This window comes from Anser cygnoides, chromosome 1 (assembly GCF_040182565.1).
Source record: "Anser cygnoides isolate HZ-2024a breed goose chromosome 1, Taihu_goose_T2T_genome, whole genome shotgun sequence".
NCBI lineage: Eukaryota > Metazoa > Chordata > Aves > Anseriformes > Anatidae > Anser > Anser cygnoides.
In genome coordinates this window covers 33908205-33920209 of record NC_089873.1, presented here as the reverse complement: position 1 = coordinate 33920209, position 12005 = coordinate 33908205, and the positions used below count along the sequence as shown (strand labels likewise).

The 12005-nt window shown below is 44.3% G+C and overlaps 1 protein-coding gene and 1 long non-coding RNA gene across 4 annotated transcripts in view; one reads left to right on the top strand and one right to left on the bottom strand.

Annotated features, from left to right (window-relative positions):
• Positions 1-2062: 2062 nt before the first annotated feature.
• Positions 2063-9599, bottom strand: LOC106045624 (uncharacterized). The gene is made up of 4 exons (XR_001212892.3): positions 8765-9599; positions 8493-8618; positions 6887-6971; positions 2063-6625 (listed from the first exon to the last, which is right to left on the bottom strand). It is a non-coding gene; the product is annotated as an uncharacterized lncRNA (long non-coding RNA).
• A 313-nt stretch (positions 9600-9912) lies between these two features.
• Positions 9913-12005, top strand: part of SCAF11 (SR-related CTD associated factor 11) — a 47858-nt gene continuing 45765 nt past the window's right edge. For 2 of the 3 annotated variants that reach the window (XM_048065902.2, XM_048065903.2), the window contains exon 1: positions 9986-10119. The gene's annotated coding sequence lies outside the window, so the exon portion shown is untranslated. Of the gene's footprint in view, positions 10120-12005 lie in introns of all 3 variants that reach the window. The other variant, XM_048065904.2, reaches the window with a different exon arrangement.

The following is a 12005-nucleotide window of genomic DNA, read 5'->3' as shown; positions in this document are numbered from 1 at the left end:
CCAGTATTTGAAACACAAGGTCTGTTACACCTAGGGTATGGACTCTGCCACACATTTAATGTCAGATTGAGCAAGTCCCTACTGACTCCCCATAACAGCTTAGTGTTAGTAACAGCCACAAAACGTATAATGTGCTCCCTCAGCAGAAATGTGGCTTTCTGTCTTATTAAAACTTTGTAACATTTCCTTCTCACTAACCTGTGAGGATGGCATTTATATGATCTACTTAGCTCTCCAGCCTACAAATTTGGAAATTTATAAAGAATCTCATCTAATTTGATAGCCTTTTCTCTTCTTTTTCCTTTCCTTTCCTTTCCTTTCCTTTCCTTTCCTTTCCTTTCCTTTCCTTTCCTTTCCTTTCCTTTCCTTTCCTTTCCTTTCCTTTCCTTTCCTTTCCTTTCCTTTCCTTTCCTTTCCTTTCCTTTCCTTTCCTTTCCTTTCCTTTCCTTTCCTTTCCTTTCCTTTCCTTTCCTTTCCTTTCCTTTCCTTTCCTTTCCTTTCCTTTCCTTTCCTTTCCTTTCCTTTCCTTTCCTTTCCTTTCCTTTCCTTCCCTTCCCTTCCCTTCCCTTCCCTTCCCTTCCCTTCCCTTCCCTTCCCTTCCCTTCCCTTCCCTTCCCTTCCCTTCCCTTCCCTTCCCTTCCCTTCCCTTCCCTTCCCTTCCCTTCCCTTCCCTTCCCTTCCCTTCCCTTCCCTTCCCTTCCCTTCCCTTCCCTTCCCTTCCCTTCCCTTTCTGTACTTGTTCAAAAGCAGAAAAGGACCTGAGGGTCCTGGTGAACATGAGCCAGCAGCATGTCCTTGCTGCCCAGAAGGCTAATGGTGTTCTGGGCTGCGTGAGGCAAAGTTTCGCCAGCAGGCTGAGGGAGGTGATCCTTCCCCTCTGCCGAGCGCTGGTGAGGCCCCACCTGCAGTGCTGGGCCAACTTCTGGGTTCCCCATTACACGAGAGACATGGACATACTGGGGGGACTCCCGCGAATGGCTGTCAGATAATGGACCGGAGCACCTCTCCCATATGGAGAGGCTTGGAGATCTTCAAAACCCACCTGGACGTGGTCCTGGGCAGCCTGCTCTGGGTGTCCCTGCTTGGGCAGGGGCTGGAGCTGCTGGGCTCCTCAGGGCCTGCCAGCCTCAGCCAGTCTGGGGTTCTGGGGATTTTTTCTGAGAAACAAATAGATACACAATTCTCTGTGGGTCAGAAGGTTATTTTCAGTGTGATAATTACACACAGACCACAAAGGGCAATGGCTCACTAAGAGGTTGTTGTGGCCAGGGTCCCACAAGACTGCAGCAGAGGGGGCATCAGAAAGTGCCCAACTTATTGAAGTACTGAAGTATTTTACTACTTTTAGTTGTTAGTTACAAGTGTAAGGGTGCTTACAGATTTGGTAAGATCTCTAAGACTAAGATAATTCTAGTGGAAAAAGCCCCACAGGAAAAAAAAAATCCTAGTTTAACTGCTGAAAATCATTGTTGACTGTAACCATAGGAGAAAAACAGAACAGCCTAGAAAAAGCTGAGGCATGTGATGATGGACTTAGAAATAATTACTTAGGTGTTCAACTTTATATCCTGTGAGTAACCTCAGTGATTCAACAAACCTCTTCACAGAGCATAAAGGTACGGACCTCTTCCACCCAGGATGGTGGCTGCATTACCTTGAACGCTATAACATTAACAACTCCTCCACCTAGCTGCCTTTTTCCATAATGTCAATGCAAGCAGCTGCCGACAAGCACAGGCTCGTTGAAGTATTATTTTGGGGGAAGTGCCAGAAATTATTTATTTCAACAGACTTTTGAACATACTGTACTATTATTCTTAGAGTGTATTAAATGGGTTGCACTTTTAGTTGAGTGGATACTTAATTTTTGTTTTGGGTAAAAAGATTGTTTATTTTGCACTAAAAATACATCAGTGGTATTATATATGATTAAGAGATGTTCTTTTTAGTGGTGGCCTTATTAGTAAATCTGCTATGAAAAATGTGTTTATTAGGTAGCTAACAGCACTTCAGTTTGTGTCAGACCATTAGCTAGCAACCTCATGGGTGACTCTACCGCTGTTTCTGGGTGATCAGCTGGGTTTTATTGCCTAGGGACTGCAATAACATAGCCCACATTTGGAGCAGTAAATCACTGAGGTCCAAATTAAGTTATCATCATAAAGTATTTGATAATAATACAAAGCTAAATGGCTGTTTGGAAAAGGTGATGATGGTGGTTTTGGCATTGGTGCATTCACGTGAGCTGTTTGCAAATAATTTGAAGTCTGAACTGATTTTTTTTTTCCTAAAGTTATGGCCAAGTTTTGTTCTTAATTTAGTAATTTGGATTATTGCCTGTTGTGCTTAGGACTTGACATCTGGGGAATGCATTTAAAGAATGAATTAAAGAAACACACACCACTTTAAAGCTAGTTATTAGAAGTTAACGGAAGAAATATTTTGTTAGTCCTCTGAGAGCCACTACTTCAGAACAGCTACTCTTTCCAGTTTTGTGATATTGAACTAGATTTGTTTTCTGTCTTCTCTGTGAAAGACCCATGCAATTAACAAAGGGAATCCACAAACTGCCTACAAAGAGACAGACTTACCAAACCCATGAAATGAGCCATCTCAGAAGAGAAACAGTCTAGTAGAATCTTCTTTCCTTGTTACTGCTTTACCAACTCTGCCAGCATTACCAAAAGTGAATGTGGAACATTTCCTGCCTCTTCCATGAATCTCCAGACAAGGCTGGACAACTCATATGGAGCAATCAAAGGGAGTATTACCACCTCTAGTTATCTGCTCTTCTCTTTTGCTGATGGTTACTGTCCCATAACAGTCAGCAGAATCAGTGCTTCACCCTGCTTAGTAATGTAAAACACTGATCAGTTTGGGATCTGTTAGTCTGTTTGTTGGATTTTTCTGATATTGAAACCTTAGGGAGATGAACAATTTAGACAGGAAGGCAAGGTAACTTCTCTTGGTATGAACAGACATTTTCTGGGGACACTGTTCTGCATCAGGTTCTCTAGCTTCTTTTAGATCAGATCTGTCTGTCATTGTAGCTTGAATTTCAGAGACTCTTTTTCACTCTCCAGTTACTGCTGTTGCCAAACAATGGAATTACAGATACAGAATTCCTCAATGGGAGAACTGCAACAGCAGGAAATTTTGAGAAGTCTGGTGTATTCAAAATCTCAAGAAAGGGCAAATGACACTACAAGACTCAAAATGCTGGACAACTGAGGAGGAAAAGGATTTAAAGCCAGATTTTTATTTATTTATTTTTTATGAGCACCTTTGAATTGCAGTCGTTAATCAATACTTCAGAGAAAATGTCTATGCTAAATATTCAGCATTTTAAATAAAGAACATGGGGCTCTTCTGCAGTAGGACCAGCAAAGGCCAGAAGAGTGTTCCTAACATCTTGAGGCTAACACAAGGAAAAAGAACACACAAATCAGCCTGCCCTTACTCATGATGTAAAGAATCAACTATTGACCCTTTTGCATCTGTTTAAAAAATAAAATCCTTTTGATATTCATATGAGTATAAAAATATTGATTCAAGTAAAACAAGGCTATTAAATTCCACTGTTATAATATTCTCCATTAATGGTTCAGACTGCGTAAGCTCTTGATAGATGAGATGTTTTCATCCCTTAGGGTACACACGAAGAAGAAAAAAAGATGGTGAAGGAACACTGTTTTCACTATCTATTGTTTCAGATGTAAGAGCGTGTTGCTATCCAGTGGGAGCAACGCATCTGCCTATGGACTCCAGCTGTATGCTAAATGTTAGGAGTCAACATGCAAATAACAAAATACCAATCAATCCTACCATGTGACAAGCCTCTGAGACATTTAATTTCATAGGGTTCCTTCACTTCCCCAGTAACACCTAGATATGCCTAATTTGTTACTCATTTGTAATAAAGACATGAGCTGAAGAAGTCAAACTGATGAATTTGCACTTAACAATTGCTTTACGTAGCTGAAGTATTGTAATATATACCAGAAGGGTGCAGTTTACCATCCCCTCATTAATCAAGAACATTAATGGATATGTTCCTATGTCAAAAGGAAAGAAAAGACAAGACCTTACATGAAATATATTAAGAATCAGTCATTTAAAATTCTTCATGTAGTTTTAAATGTACCTTTTCCCACTGCCACATGGGAGAAGTACAAATTATTTTAATTTATATGTTTCCTGTATCAAGACAATTACAGCAAAGAGCTTCCCAAAGACAAGGCTGAATCTACAGCAGATATGGGTTGAGACACACTTTCAGTGCTGGGTGAGAAGGAGGTATCAAAAGCCAACCCTTGCCAAGCTGCGTATTTAAATAGTATTAAATGATAAAGAGCGCTGATTGATCTAAACACTAATCAGCCACTGTTTAAGTAAATTATATGCAGAGATTAATGCAGAAAAAAAAAAAGAAAAAAAAAGAAACTAGAAATATAAAACAAAATCAATGCTTTTAGAAAGGGGAGAATGAAAAAAGCAGAAATAGTGGTTGTTTTTTTGTCATTCCTCAGCCTTTTGAGAGCGCAAGGTTTCTGAAGGAGTGACCTACGCAGCTGCAATCATGTAGCACATCCTTGGGCTATATCTGAAAGTAATCATAATCACACTTACAGCCTGAAAGGCGCAATCCCCTGCTGTAGCTGGTCGTACCACCAGCTCCTAGTAAACATTGTAGCTTCAAAACGTACAGCTTGCTCCTGTGTTTCATGCTACATTTGTCACAAGCTTTCCTGAAGCACATTTGGTGGCTGATTCACACACGTTATGCGCTGTTGCACCATTCGATGAAAGTGGGTGGGTAACAGCGTGAGCTCTTACAACTCCGTGTGAGGAGAGGCTGATAGGGGAGTAAGGAATGTTGTGCCACGTTTTGGCTTATGCTGTTTATTTGCACAAATGTGAAAGACGCTACTTCCCTAAATACTTCAGCTGAACTGTCAGCTTTTCCTTGGCGTTACTGATTAACTCCGCTCCCCCTCATCCTCCCTCTCGCTGCTCTGTCACGCACACACTCAGGGATCAGTTCAACACAGAGCACGGCAAAACCTCTCCACCCAAAGAGTTCAAGCCTGTGGATGCCTTTGATTTGAGTTTAACTTGGCTTTTGCTTAGCTATCTCCTATGGCTCTTCCAAGAGAAGGGCGGTAGTTACACCCACGGCTTTCAATAATATTTACCACAACCTGTTTGAGCAAGTTTGAGTGCAACCGGTAAGTCTCTGAGGATGGCAGAGAGGACCATTGCATAACGGGGTTCAGCTTAAGTCCAGAATGCTAACTTAGCTAGACGAGTCAACATCCCACAACTCAGAAAACATTATTTGAAACAGGAAAAGAATGCAAGCTATTTTTCCTAAGGAGTGCACTGTTGGTTTTGTGTTAGAATTCGCAAGGTATGTACATAATATATGCTGCTGTCAAAAGCTCCAAGCATTTTTTGTTTCAAGACTGCGAAAGAATGTGGTTTGTCACAGCTCACTGCTAGAATATTTGTAAAATGCTCATGGGAACTCTTGGAATAATTAAAGAATAGTGTCTCCATGACAGGCTAACACCCATCCCAATTCCTTCGCAAGGAAACAATATGGTTATATATTATAAATTATGGCTAATTATCTCACATCCTGTTTCCTCATAACCCTAAACACAAGAAACCTTTTCTTCTTCATGATATTCAGTCTTGCTGTTAATAACATCTTTCATTTCTACAGTGGGATTTATTCCAGAGGATTCCAACACATCTCCACGGAGCACCGTCAAAGTGTGACCACTAACAGCATACGGAGAAGAAAACTCTGGCCAAGAGCATTATAAAATTCCTCTGATCCTATATAAAAGGACTGGTGCTATCCACAAAGAACTGAGAGAGTCTTGTTTTCTAGGGTTTTATCCAAGATCCTCCCCTTCAGCTTCACAGCCAGAACATGCTTTAATTGAACGGGAAACTCTCAGGAGCTGATGCGTGGTTCCTGGGTATGGAAATAATGTGACTCTGAAATGTGTGCTGCCAAGTCTTATCTTATCTGATCACACCCATCAGATCCTTCTGGAGATGAATGTTGTCAAAGATGAAGCCAACAGAGTTTCTATATTTAGTTTTATAAATGGTTGGTTCAAATACCAATAATAGAATTAGCAGTGGCTGATTAATCCCTTCTAATGAATTATAATACAAAAAAAAAAAAAAAGACTCCAGTCTTCACTGTCTTCTGCGGCTGGGCAAAACAAGTCCAGTATCGATATCTGAAAGGGATGAGTATGTTCTATGAGATGGGGGAAGGCTTTAATGGGCAGTGAACCAAAGCAGATGTTTGATAACTGACAATTGTAAAAAGTTTCCAACGTGGCCCTTAGAATTTATTAAAACAAATACAAGGAGAAAAAAAAAAAAAAAAAAGTAGTTATCTAAATTTGCTACACTCCCAAAACAGATTTTTTCAGGTTTTAGACCAAACTTTTGCAGACCAGCCTTTTGCATTCTCTTTGGCTAAAAAAGCAGAAGTCTGTAATTCCTCATTAGTATCTGTTGACTCATTCTGCTTACTTTCATTTATATAATATTATGCTGTATTTCCAAACAATGACGCTTACAAGCAAAGACATGTCGCCTGTAAATAAAAAACACAATATCTCAATCAGGCTTTCAGAACTATTAAAGAATGAAAAACTCTAACACTGAAATAGCTTTGTTAGTGCAGCCAAGTATCCAAGGCATTATGACACACAGAATACACAACCTACTTACTTGGATACATATACATATGCTCCAGAACTCCCAAATTAAAAATTCCCTAAGAAGCAATGAAAATGCAAGTACTAAAGACAGAAAGTTCAGACTACTACATTATTAGAAAAATGAGGTAAGCTACCTAGTTTATGTCCAAGGTTTTGTTGTTGTTGTTTCTTGTCTGTTTTTGTTTCTGCATCACATCTAAACACAAGTCAAAATTGAATCTGAAATGAAAGCAAAGATCAAAACTCATTGCTGGAAAGGGGAATAAAGAGACACACAGAAAACTTCTGGAAAAAAAAAGTAATCAAGCAACCCCCTTGCAAGTACCTCAAAGATAAGAAGGTATGAACCAACATCAAATGATGTCATACCCATCACAATTCATTTTATACCAGACTAACATGCCCTTTGGACAGGAGAGACAGAACACTGATATACTTGATTTTAGTGGGCCTTTCGATGCTGTTTAGCCTAAAAAAGAAGTCTGGGAATAATTTTTTTAAAGTTAAGACCAGATAAAAATATGTTGCAAAGAGGAAGGAAACAATCTGTTGTTCCCTGTGCCAGCGGTGGACAGGACTAAAACTATGGGCTTCTGATGCAACAGGAAGGATCCAGGTTATGGATTATGAGCAGCTTAACAAAAGCAGAAATTTTAAACCAGAGAAATAGCTTGCCTGAGGACGCTTTGGAAGAGACAGTCCACCTACAGAGGCCTTGAAGCACAAAGTGAACAAAGGAGCAATGGATACAAGACTGATCCTAAATGGGGGCAAAGAGGTTGAATGAGTTCTGAATCAGCTCTGAGTCTACTCCAGACTTTTTTTTATGCCATTTGAATATACCTACATTCCTCAAAAGCCCAGAATACAAGAGCTAAAGAGACGAATCGTTCATTGCTCAAATGAGCATCTGAAAACAAAGAGCAAAAACATCATGTCATCAATGGTTCTTCTGTTCCCTGGATATTGAATATTTTGGTAGCTTTAATCAATCAATCCCAAAAATGTCACTATAGGAAGAACAGCTTACTAATTTAATTTTTTTTCACTCCATCTCTTTCAGAGACACAATGTAGTACTGGCAGCTTAGAGACTACAAAAATACCACTTCATGTTCATTTGGGTTTATTACATTGAGAAAGAAATAATCACAAGGTCAGTGTTGCCCATCCCTTGTTTGCCCTCGTGCAATGGTTTTCAGATAATAAATGGCATAGGATCATTTCAACGGTGAAGGATACTCCAAAGTAAAAAAAATTCAAATTTACAACACCAAAACACAAGTATTTCCATTTTCCCCTCTGCACTCTATGCTAATCCTAATTTCTGCACTCACGGATAGCTACCGCTTCGCCCTCCAGGAGTTCCACTCTACCATGCCCTGCCTCATCCTTGCTTTTTCATCCACCACCTCCCCTTGATCTACCATATCGTTATTGAAATCTCTTCAGCCCAGGTAGGACTGGAAACCTCTGAGGGCAGGAACTTTGTTGGCACACAGAAAAGCTCAGAACCTGACAGCAGTGAAGTCCCAGGTTTTCCTCTCAACTGTAAACAGTGTACAACACGTGCTCGTCTCCAAAGGTGGATGAGAAAGGGCCAAAGGAGCTCTGGTAATACAGCATACTTTTGAAGCTGTATGAGTAGGTATAAAGGTCAGTGCTGGAAAGGATAAGGATGCCTCTCTTTTACCCATGTAAGATACACGGTCACAGGATCAAACAAAAGTACAGACAGCACCTCAAACGTGATGAGTGTTTCTCCTTGCATTCCTCTCTGTCACTGAAACCTCCCATCAGCTTCCCTGGCTCCTCTGCGCAACGTGATCTGTGCAGCAAGAGGAGCTGACAGCAACGTCTTCACGACCTGTGACAGAAACAGCGAATACCGAGGCTTCCTCTACATCTCTGAGTCTCAAGTGACTTAGGAGTCATTCTAACTACGAGACTCAATAGTGAGTAAAAACATACGGCAGTTCTGTGTACCACGGCCTCCTTGCAACAAAACCTTACCTCTGTGACCGGATAGTCGAACACAGTGCTGTTGTTCCCTCACCATTCCTCCTTCTTAACTGCTTCAGTGTCTTGTTTGAGGGTCATTCAAGATTTCAGTCTACTCAAGATGCATCACTGAAAGTCATCTGTCTTAGTCTGCAACAGGGCTTTCTTTAATCTCATCCTTCAAAACAGCTCATTCCTTTCTTCAGATGATGGAGTTCATTAACCTTAGTAACCCTTAAAGTCAGACTTACCTTACACATTTCGTCGTCTTTCTTCTGTCTGTGCTTTCCTACCTATGGCTAGAGACCTGCTTATTATTACATTTCCCTGCAGCCCGCTAATGAAGCCAGTCCTTCCCTTTCTTCCTCTGCCTCTCCTCACGCGCTGTCCCCACGGGCTGCTCTTACTTAATTCAAGCTCTTCTGACTTAATCCTAAATTAATATTCTCCATAACGAGGTGCCACCACTCTCCCAAGACAGACTCCGACGTGCACCTTGCCCCACCGTGCCCCAACAGCCACACCGCCACACTCCACCAAGCCCCAGCCCGCCACCGCCTCCTGGCCGGGCAGCCTGGTAGGGCGGGCGGCCATCACCCTACCGCCCCCTCGTCCCTCACCCGCCATCGCCATGGCCATGGCCATAGCCATCGCCCCCAGCATACGCAGGGCTGTGCTCATCGCCCCGCTGCGCCACATCGGCCACACCACACTCGCATAACGAACAGACAGAGGCTGCTTTGGGTTGAGTTTATTAAAACGAGGGGCCGAGATGGGTTCAGGTTATTAAAATAGCGAAGAAGGGAAGGCTGTGAAGGAACGAGGGAGCTGACCCTCACACCCCCCCCCCCCCCCCCCCCCCCCCCCCCCCCGTCGCGCTGTGATGACGCCACCGCCGCCCGGGCCGGGCCGCGCCCCTCCGCCTCGCCGCCAGCAGGGGGCGCCCGAGCCCGCCCCGCGCCTCCCCCCCCCCCACCGCCCCGCCCCGCCAACCGGCGGCGGGTCACGTGCCCCCGCCCGCGCCCCGCCTCCCCGCCCGGTGCCGCCCCCCGCCCCGGGAGGACCTTTCCCACAATGCCGCCGCGGGCGGGGCGGTTTGGAGGCGTCTCGCTGGCGGCCGCCACGCCGCCTCCTCCCCTCCCTCCCCGCGCAGCGCCCCCCCGCGGGCCCCGCCGGTACCGCGCAGCCCCGTCCCGTCCCGGCGGACATGTGGCCCGGCGGCCGCTGAGCCCGCTCCGCCGCTCGGCCCCGGAGGCAGGCGGCGAGCCGCTGGAGGAAGCCCCCAGGCGGCAGCAGCAGCAGCGGCGGCGGCGGAGGCGGCGTTGGGGACAACCGGAGGCTCCGCTCCATGGTGGGGACGGCGCCAGGTAAAGCGGCGGCGGGGATGGGGAGCGCCCGGGGGGCGGCCCGGGCCCGGCGGGGCCTTCCCCTCCCTCAGGGCCCGGCGGTGCGGCTGCTCCCGGCCTGCCCGCCCCCGCCGGCCGGCTCCCAAAACGGGGCGGCTCCGGAGCCCGTCCCGGGCTGCCCCACGCCGAGCGGGGCTGGCAGGGGGCTGGCAGGGGGCTGGCAGGCCGCCGGGGCGCCGCCGCTGTGCTCCGCAGCGCTGCCCGTCCTGGGGCTCCTCGGGGAGCGTGCGGGGGGCTGGGGGACCGGCCCGCAGCGTGGCCGGCTCTGACAACGCGTTTGGCACCTGAATGCGGCACGGTTTGGTGGGGCTAACCCCTCTCCTCCCGTAATATTCCCTGCAGAGCAACTTTTCGGGAAGAACGAGGTAGCAGGGAGAGAGCCCAAAGCGTTACTGATATCTGGTATCAGCGACTGAGTTTGCCGCTGGCAAAGAATCGCTTTATAAAAATGTGAACAAACTGTCGTGGCTGCTCCAGCCCAAACGATAAGCGTGTGGTGGATCGGAATGCCCTTGTTGTTGGACAACCGCTTGTGAGGCTTCACATATCTTTTTTTTCAGGAAAAAAAGCTAACTCTAGTGGCTGGTGTCGTGTTTGTGCATCGTTAACGCATCGAGCTTTTAACTCTCCTTTGGGTCAGAGCTTTAAGTGAGTTGTAGTTTAGCGCAGAATTTTACAGTTTGGGTGTTCAAACTTTCTTGTGCATGGGAGAACAGGGGAAGCCTCTAGTCAGTTTGTCGTGGTTTCTTCCTTTCTTAACGTAAAGAGTGGATTTCTTAAATGAAATGTCAGTGACTAAAATCCAATGTTAGTTGGTTGATCATATAGGGTAAACCACGTCTCTTTCTTTTTTTCGTTTTTGGGAAGCTGTACTTGGAGATGCATATGCACCAAAAAAAAATAGCATCCTCTTCTGCCATATGGAGAAGGCTTGGAAAAGTTCCCAAGAACTTCTTCCAAATGTTTCCTTTAGTGTTTGTTCTTTTTTTTTTAATGAATATAATAACTTTTGTTTGCTTTCCTTAGAGGAGACAAGAGAAATGGGGGGGGGAGGGCGGGGTACTATTTAGGTTTTTACTAAAAGTTACAATGTCAGACTTCAACAGGTTTTATTTCAGTAGTTTACAGTTACTGATGCGTTGACCTCCAGAGTGATAGATGGCCCACATAAGAAATACACCAATTTTATTTTATGTTCCACGTGACTTAAAGTTTGCTTCTGATTATGCAGAATGGACAAGAACTTTGTGGCCTCAGAAAAACATCATCTCTCTCTCTCATCCAAATTGTCTTAAAACAGAATGTTTTTAGGCTTTCTCTAATAAAAATAAAACTGGAGGCACTAGTTTATCTTGTGCTCGGATCACTTTAAGACGGGGAATGCTTCTCCACGAATTTGGTGAGTTTTTTTCAATGTTAATTCGTAGAGCTCGAGCACAATACATGAAGGATCTTGAGTTTGACTCAACATGGAGATGTAAGTTTGTTGTTTTACAATTACTCAGCTGTCACTTTTAAACCACCCAGGTGATAAAGAGCTTCTTTTTGCTCTTGACTGACTGTAGTTTGAGTCACACTTTATACATGAGTTTTAGCCTCTGGCTTTATAAAACTTGTATATGGTTCTGCTCGTGATGCGTAATGGTTCTGCTCTGGTTACAAACATCTGCTTCTACCGGTTACAGAGCTTCTTTGCTGAATATTCTCAGTTTTCCATTGCCCTGAGTACTATAAAAAGTGCAAAAACTTAGGTTAGCTAAAGTTTGCTTTATATAGTAATTGCCGTAAGGGTGGTTTGTTTCAGTTAATGTTGTGTATTGGAGGAGTGGCAGAACGCTGTTGGAAAA